The 17,314-nt window shown below is 54.7% G+C and overlaps 1 non-coding gene across 1 annotated transcript; it reads right to left on the bottom strand.

The window, feature by feature from the left end:
* Positions 1 to 16,848: 16,848 nt before the first annotated feature.
* On the bottom strand, positions 16,849 to 16,974 carry LOC133764982 (small nucleolar RNA SNORA40). The gene has a single exon (XR_009866546.1). It is a non-coding gene; the product is annotated as a small nucleolar RNA SNORA40 (small nucleolar RNA).
* Between the last annotated feature and the right edge of the window lie 340 nt (positions 16,975 to 17,314).

Raw genomic sequence — 17,314 nt, 5'->3', positions numbered from 1 at the left:
ATGGACACTGACTGCCCCCTCCCCAGCTGCCTGCCTAGGAGCTGGCAACCCTGCAAGAATCAGAGCTCCTGGCCCCTGGCCAATCCCAATTTTGTGGAGTCTGGGGGCACTGGGATGGGTCCCAGGCACAGGTACCCATGAGCGTCCACGAATTACGTGGACGTGGGACAGAGGTCTGCCCTGCAGGATCCTGAGGTTCTAGGAATACAGGGAGGGCCCTTCGGGTCCCTGCACGCGTCAGGGCCACGTTCCCTGGCTGGTGAGGCCACCCATGTGCTTGTTCATTTGTCCCCAGAGAGCCCTGGGGCTCTTTGCCTGGTCTCCCGCTGGCTTCTGGCCCAACACCCACCTTGGCATCCAGCTTGTCCGTCTGGCCAGCAGCCTGGTTCAGTCCATCTTGTGGGGGCTGAAGGTGGATGGGGGTGGTGGGATTCAGGGTGCCCTGGGGGAGGAGAGGAGGAGATTCTGGGACCAGCACCTGAATTAAGTGGGGGCCAACCTCCCGCAGGATGGTGGTGATGAGGGCTGCCCCCGGGGGGTCCTGCCCTTTCCACTCTGCCCCTAGGGTGCTGGGGGTCTGCCCGCTGTGTGGCAGTCCCTGGGATCTGGGTCCATTTTCCTAAGTGTGTATGGGGGTCTCCATCTCCTCTGCCAGCCGAAGCCCAGAAAAACATCGTATCCACTCCAAGCCAGGATGTTTGGAGCAGCCAATGGCATGCTCCAGGAGCCCCCTTGGCCTTGAGACCCCTCCCTGGACACCTCCTCTCTCTGGGGTCCATCCCCATTTCTGTCTCACCCTGCTCTACTCCGAGGACCCTGCCCCCACCTCAGCGGAGCCCCTCCCAACCCCTCCCAGAGGTACTCACCATGGGGCCGGAGAAGGGTCTGTAGGATTCTCAGCTACACTGCTTTCTGGGGGGGACGGCAGCGTCTCCTGGGACCCAAACACCTGGCTCCCGGGGGGAGCTGCGCCCTGTGCTGGCAGCGGGAGAGGCACAGCCAGTGATTGGCATGTCCCACCCCCTGGCACGCCAGCCCTGGGGGGGGGGGAGGGAGGAAGGGAAAGAGAGGGAGGGAGAAAGGGAGAGAAGGAAGGGAGGAGGAGCTGGAGGGAAGCCTCAGGCTGCATCTGGGGCTGGACTAGGTCCTGGGGCGTGCCCCCCTCCTCCGCCAGGGCACCCACCTTGTACCCCGCGAGGGAGGGGGCAGGACGTGAGGAAGGCGAGCCCAGGAAGGCTAACAGTCCAGGACGGGAGAGAAGGCGGATACAGGGAGACAGACACCCACACCCATGCACACAGACGCAGCGGCACACACCCTCATAAAGGCACACTGTGTTTCCCCGGGTTCCTGCTCCCAGCCCCTGCGCAACATGCCCCAACACACATGGCCCGGGATTCACACGCCCGCCCCCCTCACATGCCCACGCGCCCACCCACTCAGCCACACGCCCTGCTCGTCCCCCCTGCTGGCAGGGAGCTGGATTCCTTCTGTTTGGAAATGACACATTGGGCCTCACGTGAGAAGCTCCAACTTGGAACAGACCCAGAGGGCTGGCGCACCGCGGACGTGCCCGCGTGCGGGGCTGTGTGCTCTGGCGGCTGACTTTACTGCCAGTCCCGGCGGCGTGAGGGTGTACGGGTGTCTGGTTTGCGGGGATGGGTCAGGGCCGTGTGTGTGTGTGTGTGTGTGTGTGCGCGCTCCGTGGCACCATGCCGCTTGTGTAAATGCAGGTGCGTTTCTGCCGGTCTGGAGGCAGGACGCACGTGCACCAGAGCGCCTCAGTGTTGCCCAACATTCAGAACTTGCTAATTCTGACAAGTGAGGCAGCCCCTATCTCCCTGCCTGCTCCACCCCCAGCTTCCACTTGGAAGACAGACAGACAGGCAGACAGACAGCTCTCCTCCCAGCTTGTCAAACTCCTGTCTCCTCTGACTCCCACTCAGGGCTCACAGGTGCATACCTGGGAAGTGCGAATCCCTCGCTCCCCACCTCGCTCAGCCCTGCAGCTTGGCCAGCGCCTCTTTCCACCCCCCAATCGCCCCACCCCCGCCACCTCCGTCCCTCCCGGGCTGTTTGGATTTCTGAGTTGAGTTTCCTAAGAGATGGAACCCCTAGAGGGCCCTTTGCCATAGAGACCTGGGTCGGGTACCGCCCTCTTATGGAGACCTCCCGGGGAGCTGACCGCGAGGACAGTTGGGGAAGTTATAGGTACTGCCTGCTGCGGCAGCTTCCGTTTTTGCCCCATGGGCCGTGCTGAAGCCCTCAAGTAGGAGGTGGGAAAGGACTAGAACCATCAATTATACCCATTCTGCAGATGAGAAAGGAGAAAACTGGGCAGAAGCGTAATTAATATGCAGCGCGCAGGTGCTTGGATTCTAAGCCCAAGGCTCTGGAGTTTAGGGCACAGTGCAGGGGCCGGGCCGCACCCCTGTCCCCTCCCCTTCCGTGCAGATGCCTGAGGGGTGACCTGGAGCTCCCTCACTCAGCCCAGCTGCCGTTGGAGTCAGGTAGAGCGGAAACGAGAGCCCCTGGGGCTTGGCCAGGAGCCAGCCGGTGCCAGGGATGGGCACACGTGGCAAGTACATGTGGGGGCGTTTCTGCTTCTCAGAGCCAGCTGGGGCACCGGCAGGGACCCAGTCCGCTCGCCTTAAGTCCGGCAGGCGCGGCCGCTTGGAGAGGGCCTTGAGGGGCCCTCGCAGTCTGTACCCCAGGGTCACTCGGCGGGTCCCATCCCGCGGGCGCGGACACGGGCTGCCCCCTGCTGGGCGGCCGCGGGTTTGCGGCTGCCGCTGGCGCGCGCGGTGAGGCTGTATGCACTTGTGCGCGTACACGTGGCATAGGCCGGGGGTGTCAGGCCTCCACGCTCAACATCCATTTCCGAGTCTGAATCAGGCTCCCTCCCGCCCCCTCCCCCCAGTCTCCTTGGTCTCCCTTTTCTCTTCTCCCACCGCCTCTGCACACGTCCCTTTAGAAATAAAAACATTTATTTTGTGGGCGGGCGGGGAGGGGTGTCCAGCTTCCCCCCTGCCGCCTCCTGAGCGCCCCCTCCGTACCGCGCGGTTGCTTCTTAAATCTGCAGCCGCAGGGGCAGGGGGATGACGCCCCCCGACTTTGCTGTCCTTGCTTCTCCTCCTACCTTTGGCTAGGTTCCCCTTACCAGCTGGGGAAACTGAGGCAGCAGGGGAGAAGGGAGGCAAAGCTGGGAGAAGCGCTCCCGCCCGGCTCGCTAGCCACCCCCGCACCCGCGCCCGATTTAGCCGCGGGGAGGCTGGGAACATTGTCTTTATTTTAAGCCGCCGAGTGCGGCACGAACGCGGCTGCTCGCGACAAAGGGCTTCGCGGAGCGGCTGCAGGCGGCGCACGTGGGGGGGGGGGGCTCCGCCCCGACCCCTGCAGCTCCCTCCTCTCCGGCCGGGTCGGGCAGGGACTGGCGCCGGACTCCGAGGCCGCTGCTCCTGCGCGTTGCTATTTTCGCTCGGCTCTGCCACCACGGCCGGAACTCGGGGTTGTGCTTGCGGGGTTCGGCCCGGGTCTCAGCCCCCTCCTGTGGAGGAGGAGAGAGGCTGCCCTGGTGCGAATCCAGCTCCGCCTTTTCCCAGCTGAGCCGCCCAGCACGAGTCAGAACCCCGCTAGGTCTCAGGTGTGCAGCAAGGGCTCGGGGCGTAAAGACAGCTCCCTAGCTCGACAGGGCTGTTTGCGAGGTGGGAGCGCGCAGGTAACACCTGCGGGGCTCTGCTAACCGTGAGCGCCACCGTCGTTATTTATAACAACTATCGCTCACTCACTACTGCCAGGAGCCGCTAAGCGCTCCACGTTCATTAATTCCCTTGCTTCTCACAGCTCTGTGAAGGAAGCTCTATTATTTATTCCCATTTTACAGGTGAGTAGATTTGCAAAGAGGCACCCATCCCTGGGGCTTGGTGGAGGGTGCCGGCAGTGTCCCTGCAGCCATCCTGGAGCTGGGGACACCGTAGGGCATAGCAGGGGCCTGTGGGACATTACAATTGTTTTATTTATTTATTAAAAAAAAAAAACACCCTTATTTATCAGAAAGAGAGAGAAACAGATTTGTATCCACTGGTTCATTCCCAAATGTCCACAATGGGGGCCGGACCAAGCTGAAGCCAGGAGCCCAGAATTCCAACGGGGTCCCCCAACTTGGGTGGCAGACACCCCAGTGTTTGGACCATCACTTGTTGCCTCTCTGGGTGCAGATTAACAGGAGGCAGAGCTGAGCACTCCATTTTGGGATGCAGGCTTCCCAAGTGGTGTCTTAACCGCTGCCCGAGACACACGAGACGCACGCCCTGGGACAGCGTCTTTAAAAAGCCCGCAGGGGTCTGGACAGAAGCTGGGAAGGGAAGGGGGTCTGCAGCGAGCCGGCTCTGTGTGCAATTTAAACCTTCACTCTCTGGTTCACAGCATGTCAGAGACTGAAAACCAGCGATCACAGGTTCCATTGGGAGATGTGTCCTGGCCCTCCCAGCTCTATGAGGCTGGGCTGATTGGGCCTCAGGGTCCTCCCAGAGGGAAGGGGCTCCCCGACCTGGAGGCAACTTCCCTGTGCAGCCTGGGAGGCCCCCCTCCCCAACCTCCTTTGCCTGAGGCCTCCAGCCTCATTCTCCTTCCCCCAGACTCCAGAGTCCGAGTCTCAGATTTCTTTTTTTTTTTTTATTTTATTTTTATTTTTATTTTTTTTTATTTTTGACAGGCAGAGTGGACAGTGAGAGAGAGAGACAGAGAGAAAGGTCTTCCTTTTGCCGTTGGTTCACCCTCCAATGGCCGCCGCGGTAGCGCGCTGCGGCCAGCGCACCGCGCTGTTCCGATGGCAGGAGCCAGGTGCTTTTCCTGGTCTCCCATGGGGTGCAGAGCCCAAACACTTGGGTTATCCTCCACTGCACTCCCTGGCCACAGCAGAGAGCTGGCCTGGATGGAAGAGGGGCAACCGGGACAGGATCGGTGCCCCAACCGGGACTAGAACCCGGTGTGCCGGCGCCGCAAGGCGGAGGATTAGCCTGTTAAGCCACGGCGCCGGCCCCGAGTCTCAGATTTCAAAGTAGAAACTACCTCAGGTGCAGGCATTGGATCGTTGTTTCCAGCGGTTCCGGTTCCGGAGTATCCGGGTTCCATACCCGACTCCACTCCTGACTCCAGCTCTCTGCTAATGCACACCCTGGGAGGCAGCAGCAAAGACTCAGGTAACCGGGTCCCTGCCACCCACGTGGGAGACCAGGGTTGAGTTCTGCACCCCCAACAGTGCCACTGTCAGCATTTGGGGAGCTCTCCCGAGAAGGAAGGTCTCTGACAGGTCTCTGGCACTGTGTCTCCTCTCTTGGAGGAGGAACTAAAATCCCAGGTGGGGCCTGCAAGGGGGCTGCTGTCCTCCCCTGTGGAGGGCCCTGGGTTGGAGGGGGACAGTAGCAAAAGCACAATTTTTTTTTTGAAATATTTTTATTTATTTATTTGAGAGGTAGAGCTACAGACACAGAGAGGAAGAGACAGAGAGGTCTTCTGTCTGCTGGTTCGCCCCCAAAATGGCCATGATGGCAGTAGCTGAGCCGATTCGAAGCCAGGAGCCAGGAGCTTCTTCCGGGTCTCCCATGCAGGTGCAGGGGCCCAAGCACTTGGGCCATCTTCTGCTGCTTTGCCAGGCCATAAGCAGAGAGCTGGATCCGAAGTGGAGCATCCAGGACTCAAACTGGTGCCCATATGGGATGTTAGCACCGCAGGTGGAGGCTTAGACCACTATGCCACAGCACCAGCTCCTCCACTAACTTTTTGAAGAGTCCCTCATATACATGGATTTTTTTCTTCTTTTTTTCTTTCAGACCAAAACTGAAAGGCACACTCTTGAGAAGGAAGTCGAAGAAGTCTGGTTCTGAAGCCAAAGGCACAGTTCCCTTCCAAATACCCAAGACTTCATTTCCCAGGCTGGACTCTGTGCTGGGCACCCCGGGGCAGGCGAAGGCCAGATAGCAGGTCCAATCGCCCTCTTCCCCGCAAAGCCTCGCGGTCAGATCCCCAAGGATGGGTTTGGGGTGGCCCTGTGTGGTCTGGGAGCTGGGCGCACGGCTGCCTGGTCCTAACAGCTGGGCCAGTCCGGGTTCAGGCCAGGGGTAATGAGATCTGGGAGCCTCCACACTCCTCTATGAGGATAGGACCTCCCTGCCTTGCATTTGGGCGCACCCGGGGCGTGCGGCCCTGACCCAGGAGGGAGGCACTTGCCCCCAACCTCGCGCTGCGGGCCGAGTCTGCAGCTCAAATACCTACGGCCAGGGGCAGCTCGAAAAATCCGATCAGTGGCTTCTCTTGGTCAGTGGACACTGGATGCCCAAGTTTTGCGCGGCTGGGAAGACGCGCGCCGGCCGAAATGAAACTGCGGGAGAGGAGTTTGGGGACAGGGTCTTAGGGTCCAAACCCGGAACCCGTATCTGAGGTGCGCGATCCCCAAAGGGTGCCCTGGCCCTGCACGGCGGGTGCGGGTGAGGCAGGCCGATTTTGTGGCTCCCTGCCCGAGACCCGGCCGAGTTGGCTTCCTTCCCTTGCACCCCTCCCACCCAGGCCCACGGACGTCCTGTTTTCTAGTCCCCACCAAGGCGGTGACCAAAGCGCGAAGCCCAGGAGCAGGAAGGGGAGGCGGAGCCGCACTTCCGTCCTGTCCTACCCACCTCTCCCAGGCGCAGGAGCCCCAAGTACGAAGGCGGGCAGCGGGGAGAGGGAAGGGGCTCTTGACCCTCGCGGTGACCCCTGATCATGGGTGACCAGTGGCCCTCGACCTCAGCGCCCGCCCTGTGCCCATAGCCCTCCGGGCCTCCCGCCGTGCACCCTAGCTCCGATCCATCTTTGGTGCCCAGGAGAGGCAGCGGTGCGGGTCCCTGGAGCTGACGTGTGTCTGGTGCCACGTGCCCATTTGCCTTCGCAGGGAGAGGACTCAAAGCCCTTAGACCCTCCTTCATGGCCTTGGAGTGCTGGCCCTCATCTGGGGGCTGGTGGCCGAGGGGTGGTGCTTAGAAGGCAGCACGGACTGGCTGTAGAGCGCTCGCTGTCGGCTTCTGCCTCCCTTACCTCCCCCCTGCATCCTCTCATTCCACCTCACAGGTGGAGCCTGCACCCTCTACCGCGAGAACACCGAGGCTCCCAGACCTTAGGTTAGCCCAGGCCACACTCTTGACCACTTTCCAGTTTGTAGTTCTTGGAGCCCAATAGCCGAGAACTTTCTTGGCCCTCTGATGGAGGGAGGGGTTATCCTGGGAAACTGATAAGCTGATGGCCTAGTTCTTCCTGCGGTCTCATTGTTTAGCAAACACCTGCACAGCACCAGCTATGTGTGGTCTTGTTCTTACAGTTTTACATTGCTTTCACTCATCTAATTTCTGTAATAAGCTAGTGAGGCAGATAGCACCATTGCACCCATTTTATAGATGAAGAAACTGAGGCCGAGGTTCATGGGCCTGTTCAAGGTCACACCAGCAGTAGGTGCTGGAGCTGACTCCTCACCATTGCTTCTGTGCCAATCCTCATGGTCCCCCAGATGTCAATGTGTCCACAGGCCTCTGCTTCCTCTCCCCACTCTCCACCGTGGGGGCAATCAGCCTCTCTTTGCTAGGGTTCTACCTTACCCCAGCCCCTTGACCCCCCTTGCCCGCCCCTTTGGCGCCTCCTGCCAGCCCCGGTGCTGATGGCGGCCTGACCAGGGCAAGGATTGATGAGGCTGAGAGAGCCTTGGAGGCTGCCTGTTTACTCTGCCCGCCGGCACACGCTGTGATTAACTGTGCACAATCGAGTTAGGGCCTGAGTGCAGCTCCGCAGATGGAGGCTGGGAGGGAGAGGGGGTGAGGGCTGCTGCTCCCTGGGGCTCTTGGGGGTTTGCAAGAAAATGGAGCCCCCCGAGGAGGCAGAGGAGGCTGTGCCCAGCCACTGGGGATAGGGAGCATGTGGACCTGGCCCCAGGGTTGGGGGACCAACCTTCCCTGTGCTTCTCACCACACTTCCCCCTTCTAGAAAAGGCCACAGCACTGGGTCTGACTCGGCCTCATGCCTTGTCCGAGAAGCCTTTCCTAATGAGTGACCTGTCACCAGGACACGGTGGCCATGCAGGCAGACAGGCAGGGAGGAGTCTGGGTCTGCCTGGGTTTCGGATGGTGGAGCCAGCCCTGCCTGGGCTCTGGGCCCCTGTCCTTCTGGGGTAAGCATGTCTGTCTGTGATTTCTCCCGGGTGCGTGAACAAGTGCTGTCTTGGGCACATGCCCAGCCTGCTCTTCAGTGTTCTTGCCACGCCAGCCTGTGGGTGTTTCTGCAAACTGCCTGGGGTGAGGGAGTGCTGGAGTAAGAGCCTGGTCCTGGCTCTAGCCTATCTCAGGGGGACCTTTTGTTCAGCCGGTAGGCTTCCAGAGTTTCACTGGTTTAAAAGCCACTCGTGCAACCCCTAGCATGTCCCACTTCCTCGAGATTGGCAGTGAAGCCCCATTCTAAAGGAGCAGTCTGGATTCTACGGCCAGCACTGTGCTCAACGCTGGGAAGGAACCAGGAGGAACCAGAGTCCAGGCCCGTGGGGCTGGAGCAGGCACTTGGCCTAGTGTTTAAGATGAGCACATTGCACATTGGAGTAGCTGGGTTTCATTCTCACCTCTGGCTCCTGACCCCATCTTCCAGCCAGTGCTGACTGTGAGGGGGCAGTGGTGCTGGCTGAAGCAGTTGGGTTCCTGCCACCATATAGGAGACCTGGGTTAAGTTCTGGCTCCCAGCTTCAGCCCTGGCCCAGACCCAGACATTGCAGGCACTTGAGTAGTGAACTTGTGGATGAGGGCTGTTCTTGCTTCCCCCCAACCCCCTTATTAAATAAATAAAGAAGAGCACGAACCCATGAGCTTATGAACTAGTGGAAAAGACAAGAGGATCTTGGGAAATGAACCAGGCACACCAGAGCCCATAAGTTCCCTGGGAACAGGAAAAAAAACGGCAATGAAAGGTGGAGGGGCAGTCAGTGGAAGCTGGCCCCAGTGGGGAGGGTGCAGGCCGGGAGGGGAGGGTGATCTGGTTCTAGAGGTTGTATGGCATGTCAGAGCATCAGGCTGAGTCAGGTTGGGGGCTCCTTCTAGAACCCCATGGAAGAGCAGTCATGGCCTCTCTCCTAGCCTCTCTGCCTATTTATAAATGGAGCAGAGATGGAGGTGGAGATGGATTAGGTGACTCCAAGGGACTCTCCCAGCCCTGACAGTGCTTTGAAGTTGGGGCTCAGTCCTGTGTGTCCTGGTGATCACTTCCCTTCTCTGAGCTTCCGTGTCCATGGAACTAGGGCAGGGGGTCAGGCTCGTTCAGTGTCCTCAAAGTTGATGTTAGCATGTGTTAGTTGTCAGAAAAAGAAGTCTTTATGATAAAATGAGAAATTAATTAGACTTTCTCTCCTGCAGGAACCAATCAAAAGTCTTCCTGTATTTAATTTTTTTAAAGACTTATTTATTTATTTGAAAGGCAGATTTACAGAGAGGCAGAGAGAGAGAGAGAGAGCAAAAGAGAGGTCTTCTATCCTCTGGTTCACTCCCCAGATGGCTGCAATGGTCAGAGCTGTGCCATTCTGAAGCTGGGAGCCAGGAGCCTCCTCTGGGTCTTCCACATGGGTGCAGGGGCCCAAGGTCTTGGGCCATCTTCTACTGCTTTTCCAGGCCATTGCAGAGAGCCGGATTGGAAGTGGAGCAGCCAGGACTCGAACTGGTGCCCATATGGGATGCTGGCTCTGCAGGCAGTGACTTCACCAGCTATGCCACAGTGCTGGCCCCTCTTATATTTTATTAAAAAAATTATTTGAGAGGCAGGGGGACAGAGAGAGAGGCACACACACACACAGAGCTCCCATTTGTTGGTTCATTTCCCAAATGCCTGCAATGGCCGGGCTGGGGGAGGCCAAAAGTTGGGAGCCAGGCAATTGGCAACTCAGTCTGGGTCCCCCGTGTGGGAGGTAGGGGTCCAATATCACCTGCTGTCTTCCAGGGTTCTCAGTAGTGGGGAGCTGGAATCAGGAGACGAGCTGGGACTTGAGCTCAGGTGCTCTGGTAAGGAATATGGGCATCTTAACCACTAGACCAAGTACCCTATCACAGCTTTTCTGTGGCAAGCCTGCAGTGGGAGTCTCTGAGAGGCAGGAAGAAGGTGCACTATTTCCCAAACTGATTTCATGACAGGGTCTTCTTTTTTTTTTTGAAAGGCAGAGTGGACAGTGAGAGAGAGAGAGACAGAGAGAAAGGTCTTCATTTTCCGTTGGTTCACCCTCCAATGGCCACTGCGGCTGGTGCACTGTGGCCGGCGCACCGTGCTGATCCAAAGCCAGGAGCCAGGTGCTTCTCCTGGTATCCCATGGGGTGCAGGGCCCAAGCACTTGGGCCATCCTCCACTGCACTCCCGGGCCACAGCAGAGAGCTGGCCTGGAAGAGGAGCAACTGGGACAGAATCTGGTGCCCCAACAGGGACTAGAACCCGGTGTGCCGGTGCCGCAAAGCGGAGGATTAGCCTGTTGAGCCATGGCACCAGCAAGACAGGGTCTTCTTTTTTTTTTTTTTTTTTTTTTTTGACAGGGAGACAGGGTCTTCTTATGTGGAGCATCTCAGAGGTCTGGCATCTGAGGAGCATGCTTGGGTCACTCTGGACTGGTTTATTCTCCAGCTCCGACTTTGTCTGGCCCCAGCCTTTTCCCGACACTGTCTATCCCCGGGCCCCCTATGCTACATTCGTTAGGGGCCCTTCCTTGAACCTAGCTTCCTGTGATCTCCTTGGCTCAGCCCCCCTGCGAGGCTCAAACTTCGGTCCAGCTACCCCTTTCCTGATCCTTTCTGGTTCCCAGAGGACCTCTGAGGCCGTGACTCGGCTCTCCTGGCAGGGGTCATTGTGAAGCCCCCAGCCCTGGTGCCTGGTGAGCCGGCCTTACTCGTCAGCCCTCCACACCAGACCACCAGCTAAGCCTCTTGGCTCCCATGTCCTGACTCCTATATCTTAACCCAGAGCTCCAATCCCTCCCAGCCTTCTTCTCCAAATCAGTTTCTGGGGTTCTGGCTCCTTGAGGGTTAATAGGCAGCCCCTTTCCGCTTTGTAGCTGCAGCTGTAACCTACTTGGTTTCTGGGCCTGAGCCAGGGACCTGGGATAGAGGAGAGCAGACTGGCAGGGTGAGGGGTGAACCCCAGGGGGTAAGGACAAGTATTTACAGTAACACTGCACCCTCCACCCCAACCTGGTCCAAGGCTAGGGAACCCCTGGGAGGCAAAAATGCAGATTATAACCAGAACATTCCTGTGAGGTATGTGGTAGAAGGTGGGGGCTGCGGGGAGGGGCCGGAATAAGGAGAAGATGGGGGAGGGGGATGAGGGTGGTCAGCCTGGCCAGAGCAGATTGTCCTGGATTGCAGCTGTGGATTAAGGGCCAGCCACAGGGTGTGCGAGCTGGGGAATCTCGACCCAAGCACTTTATAGATGGGGAAGTTGAGGCCCTGTGACTTGTCTGTGGCCGATGCCCGTCCAACCCAAAGCTGTCTCCTTGAATTGTGATCTCCCCTGTGGTTTCTTCCTTCTAGAGATCACTTCCTGCTCTTAGCTTCTGGGGACGCCTGCTCCTGGCTGTTGTTCTCATTCTCCTTTGCTGGTGCTCCTCATTTTCTCACTCTCTAAACTCTGCAGTGTCTGGGCCCCATCTTTGGACCCTCACTCCCCTGGTGAACGTAGGCCACCCGCCCACGGATTACTCCTGAATATACGTCTCCAGCGTGGGCTTTCTTCTGAACACCAGACTCCCAGGCCCAGTAAGTCCTCATCTGCAGGATGGGGTGCTAGTTACCTCACAGGGCTGTTGTGAGACTCAATGAGTTCAGACGCGTGAAGTTCTGGAATAGTGCCCGGTTCGGCCTGAGCTCTGTGGCTGCAGCCTTGCTGATTGCCGTCACTGTCGGTACTGCAGCCTGCCAGCTCCGTGTGGACGGCCAGAATCATCTGAGACGTGACTCATCCCAAGCCCCAGACCTGCTCTATCTGCAACCTTGTTCGTCTCAGTAGATGGCAATCCTGTTCTTCAAGCAGCTCGGGCCAAAACCTCGGCGTCCCCTTTGACTTTATTTTCTCTTCTCTCACTTCCCAAATCGTTTTGTTTCTTCCTTTTCTAAAATAGTTTTACTTATGCAGTTGAAAGGCAGGCAGAGTGATGAGGACGAGGGCAGGGAGAGAGAGAGAGAGAGAGAGAGAGAGAGAGAGAGAGTTATCTTCCATCTACTGGTTCTTAAATGATTGTAACAGCTGGGGCCAGGCCAAGCTGAAGCCAGGAGCCCCAGACTCCAACCAGATCTCCCATATAGGTCCTGAGCACCCAAGAACTTGGGCCATCTTCTGCTGCCTTCTTGGGCACGTTAGCAGGAAGCTGGGTTGGAAGTGGAGGTAGGACTCCATCCCTGGCTCTTCTGTATGGGATGTGGGCATCCCAGGTGGGAACTTAACCCACTGTGCCACAGCACCCACCCCTCTATCTTCCTAAAATGTATCCAGAAGCCAGCCATTGTGATCTTGGCCAGTGTCGTCTTTCACCTGGATTACTGCCTCCACACTTGCCTCCTTGCTGCTGCTGCTTCTTTTTTAAAAATTTTATTTGAAAGAGATATAGAGAGACAGAGACAGAGACGAGACAGAGACGAGGCAGAGACAGATCTTCATCTGCTAATTCACTCCCAGATGCCTGCAACACCCAGGGTTGGGTCAGGCTGGGGCCAGGATCCCCACATGAGTGGCAGCAGTTCGAGTACTTGAGCCATCACTGGGCTGCCTCCCAGGGTGCTCATCAGCAGGAAGTGGAATCAGAAGTGGAGTGGAGCTCCAGTATGGGAGACAGGCATCCCAAGTGGGCAACTTAACCATTGAGCCAGAAGTCTGACTCTTGCCTCCTTGCCTCTGCTCAGACGCAGGTACGGTCTGTTCTCACTGCAGCATTCGGAAGATGCCTTTTGATGCAGGTCATGTCCCTCCCCTGTGTGGTGTGCTGAAGACTTCCCAACTTTCTGCATAAAGCTTGAGTCCTTATAAGGACCTCAGGGGCACTGAAAGGCAGCCTCTGCTTCCTCCTTGGCCTCACTGTCTACTACTCTGCACCAGCCTCGCTGGCCTTGCTGTTCTAGAACATGGAGCTGGGCCGATCCAAAGCCAGCAGCCAGGAGCTTCTTCCGGGTCTCTGACATGGGTGCAGGGGCCCAAGGACTTGGGCCATCTTCTACTGCTTCCCCAGGCTATAACAGAGAGCTGGATGGGAAGTGGAGTAGCTGGAACTTGAATCAGTGCCCAAATGGGATGCAGGCACCGTAGGCAGTGGCTTTACCCACTATGCCACAGCGCTGGCCCCCTCATTGGATTTTCTACACAGATTATCACTGCATGACCTTTTGAACTGAGTGTTGGGTAATGTGGAGTGGTCACTGTGTGTGAACCAACAGGGCCAGAATGGGAGAAGCTGTACATGCTGACTCTTACTTCACTGTGTGTATACATCATGTCTCTTCATCCATTCATCAGTCGATGGACACCTAGGTGGATTCCATATTGCGACAGTTGTGCATTGTGTTGGAATGTACGTGGGATTCCTCTTTCTCTGCATTCCTACCAGCATTCATTTTTTTGTCTTTTTGGTAATAGCTATGCTAACTGAGGTGAGATGATATCTCATTATGGTTTTCCCAATTTGCATTTTCCTGATGCCTAGTGATGTTAGGTGGCTTTTCATATACTTGTTGGCCATTTCTGTGTTTTTCTTTTGAAAAACGTCTATTTATATCATTTGCTGCTGAGTTGTTTGAGTTCCTTATATAGTATGCATATTAATCCTTTGTCAGATGAGTAGTTTAAAAATATCTTGTTGGGGCTGGCATAGCAGGTTAAGCTGCCACCTGTGATGCCAGCATCTCATATGGGTGCCAGTTCCTGTCTCGGCTGCTCCACTTCTGATCCAGCTTCTTGCTAATGCACTTGGGAAAGCAGCAGAGGTTGCCCCAAGTGCTTGGGCCCCTCCCACCCATGTGGGGGACCTGGATGAAGCTCCTGGCTCTTGGCTCTAGTCTGGCCCAGCCGGGCTGTTGCGGCAGTTTGGAAAGTGAACCAGCAGATGGAAGATATCTCTCTCTCTGTCTCTTCTCTCGCTATAACTACCTTTCAAGTAAAAAATAAATCTTTAATTTCTCTTATTTATAGGTTGTCTCTTCACTCTGCTGATGGTCTCCTTTGTTATGCGGAAGCTTTTTAATTTGATGTGGTTCCATTTGTCAATGTTTGCTTTTGGTTTCTGTGTTTTTTGGTGTTTATACAAAAAAAAAACCTTTGCCCAGGCCAATGTCCTGGGGGGGTTTTTCCTATGTTTTCTTCCACTACTTTCATAGTTTCAAGTCTTATATTTAAGTGTTTAGTTTTGTATATCATGAGGGATAGAGGTCTAGTTTTACTCTTCTGTATATGGATACACAGTTGTACTTCTTGAAGAATATGTTCAGCACCATTTATTGAAGAGACTGCCTTTCTCCAATGTACGTTCTTAGTGTCTGTCAAAAATTGATATATGGATTTATTTCTGAATTCTCTGTTCTGTTCTGTGGGTCTGTGTATCTGGTTTTATGCCAGAATCATGATGTTTTGGTTACTACAGCTTTGTAGTATGTTTAGAAGTCAGGTATTGTGATGTCTCCAGCATTAGTCTTTGCTGACGATTGCTTTGGCTATTTGAGGTCTTTTGGAGTTCCATGGAAATTTTAGGAATGCTTTTTCTATTTCTGTGAAGAATGTCATTGGTATTTTGATAGGGATTTCATTGAATCTGTAGATTGTTTTGAGTAGTATGGAAATTTTAAGCAATATTAATTCTCCTAATCCATGAACATGGCACAATGGCATGTGTCCGTTAAAAAGAGTATTTGTTCGAATAGGCAGAACAAAGCAGGTGATGGAGAGAGAGAGCGAGAGCAAGAGAGATCTTCCTTTGTTTCCATCCACTGGTTCACTTCCCTGATGGCCATAACATCCAGGTCTGGGCCAGGCCAACTCCAGGAGCTAAGAACACCATCCAGGTCTCCCAGTTGGGTGGCAAGGACCCAAGTACTTGGGCCATTTCCCATTGCCTTGCCAGGCACATTAGCAGGAAAGTGGATTGGAAGCAGAGCATCCAGGACTTGGACTGGTCCTCTGATATGGGATGCTGGTCTTGCAAGCAGGGGTTTAACATGCTGTGCCATGCTAGCCCCTGTCTTTCCATTTTTTAGTGTCCAATTCAACTTTCTTACAAACTTTAAAGTTTTTCATTGTGGATTTCTTTTATCTCCTTTGTTGAATTTCTTTCTAGGTATTTTGGTTTTTATTTATTTATTTATTTATTGATTGATTGATTGACAGGCAGAGTTAGACACACACACACACAGAGAGAGAGAAAGGTCTTCCTTTTTCCATTGGTTCACCCTCCAATGGCCGCTACGGCCGGCGCATGGCAGCCGATGTGCTGTGCCGATCTGAAGCCAGGAGCCAGGTGCTTCCTTCTGGTCTCCCATGCGGGTGCAGGGCCCAAGGACTTGGGCCATCCTCCACTGCACTTCCGGGCCACAGCAGAGAGCTGGACTAGAAGAGGAGCAACCGGGACAGAATCTGGTGCTCCAGCCGGGGCTAGAACCCAGTGTGCTGGTGCCACAGGCGGAGGATTAGCCTAGTGAGCCGCGGCACTGGCCTGGTTTTTAAATAGCTATTGTAAATGGGATTGCTTTCTTTCTCATATAGTTCATTACTGCCATCTATAAATGCTACTGGTTTCTGTAGGCTGATCTTGAACCTGGAATTTTGGTAAATTCAGTTATCAGTTCTAAGAGTTTTCTGGTAGAGTCTTTAGATTTTTTCTAGTATAAGATCATGTCATTTTGAAACAGGGATAGTTGACTTACTCCTTTCCAGTTTGAATGCCCTTTTTTCTCTCTTTGCTTGATTGCTCTGGCTAGGACTTCAAGTTCTATGCATAGTTGGTTTTAATGAAGCGGTCTGGGTTAAGGGGAGGATTAGCCAAGAGGAATTGTTTCAGTGAGACCACAGGGCCAGGAGAGGTACCTCCTGCCCTCCCCTGGTCGCCAACCCCCCTTTCTCCTTAGGGTGGGGCTGTGCAGGGGGGTGCAGGGCCTCCTTCCTTCCACCCTCTGCCTTTCCACTCCTCAGGAGGCCTGGTGTGGGACCATCTGTTGCTCTGGCTGCCTCAGTCCTTGTCTCTGTGTCTATGTATTGGAGAAGAATAAATAAGGTTTAGGAGTAGAGCTAGGGATCCTTTTCAGGTGTTTGTGCTCAACTGCCCCAATTTGTGTCCCAAACCACTCTCACCGGTTCCTAGAGCCAGAAGTCTCAGAGAGGACCTCAGGGGCTCAGCCTGTTTCTAAGAACAGGATCCAGGAGCTGCGCCAATCTGCAGGCAGGAGCCAGGAGCTTCTTCTGGGTCTCCCACATGGGTTCAGGGGCCCAAGGACTTGGGCCATCTTCCACTGCTTTCCCAGGCCATAGCAGAGAGCTGGATCAGAAGAGGAGCAGCAGAAACTAGAACCAGCGCCTATATGGGATGCCGGCACTTCAGGCCAGGGCTTTAACCCACTGCGCCACAGCGCCGGCCCCAAGTAGTATCCTATTTTTAAAACTACATTTTCTAGATTATTCCTTTTAAGTTATTGCTATTGATATTTTGATAATTTGATTTTGTAGCCAGCATCCTTGCTGAACTCTCTTATTAGTTTTAGTTATTTATTGATTTTGTTGGTTTATCTAAGTAAACGATCCTATTCCTTCTGAGTAGTGACATTTTGTTTTTTATTTTATTTTTATCACAATATTCCTTCTTATATGTTTCAAAATTCATACTAAACAATGAGTTCTGGGTTGTAAAAGAGGTCATAGTTTTTGCATCTTTATAAATCTTTGTCCACAAGTTAAACAAGTACACACACAAATGCTATGAATAAAGACATTTTAAACTCTTCTCTCTCAATTCTTAATTTCCTTATTTATTTTTCCCTCCTAGTAGAGTAAATTGGCCGGCTCCCCACCCCCCACTGTTTTGTACACTTGACTCTGATGTTGAGGAAAATGCATGAATATTTGTATATTGTGTGTCGTGCTTGCTTATGCTTGGGTTTTCTGCTCATCTCTCTGGGTTTCTATTTAACCTCGGATGATTTGCTTTGTTTTTCCTTACTGTCTTTCCAGTTCTTTGGTGCGTTCAAGGATACTTTAGTATACTTTGTGCTGTTTTGGAGTTATTTCCATATGATTTTGCTATTCTAATGGAAACAGA

Source organism: Lepus europaeus, chromosome 7 (genome assembly GCF_033115175.1).
Source record: "Lepus europaeus isolate LE1 chromosome 7, mLepTim1.pri, whole genome shotgun sequence".
Classification (NCBI taxonomy): Eukaryota; Metazoa; Chordata; class Mammalia; order Lagomorpha; family Leporidae; genus Lepus; species Lepus europaeus.
This window is presented reverse-complemented; position numbering and strand designations above follow the sequence as displayed.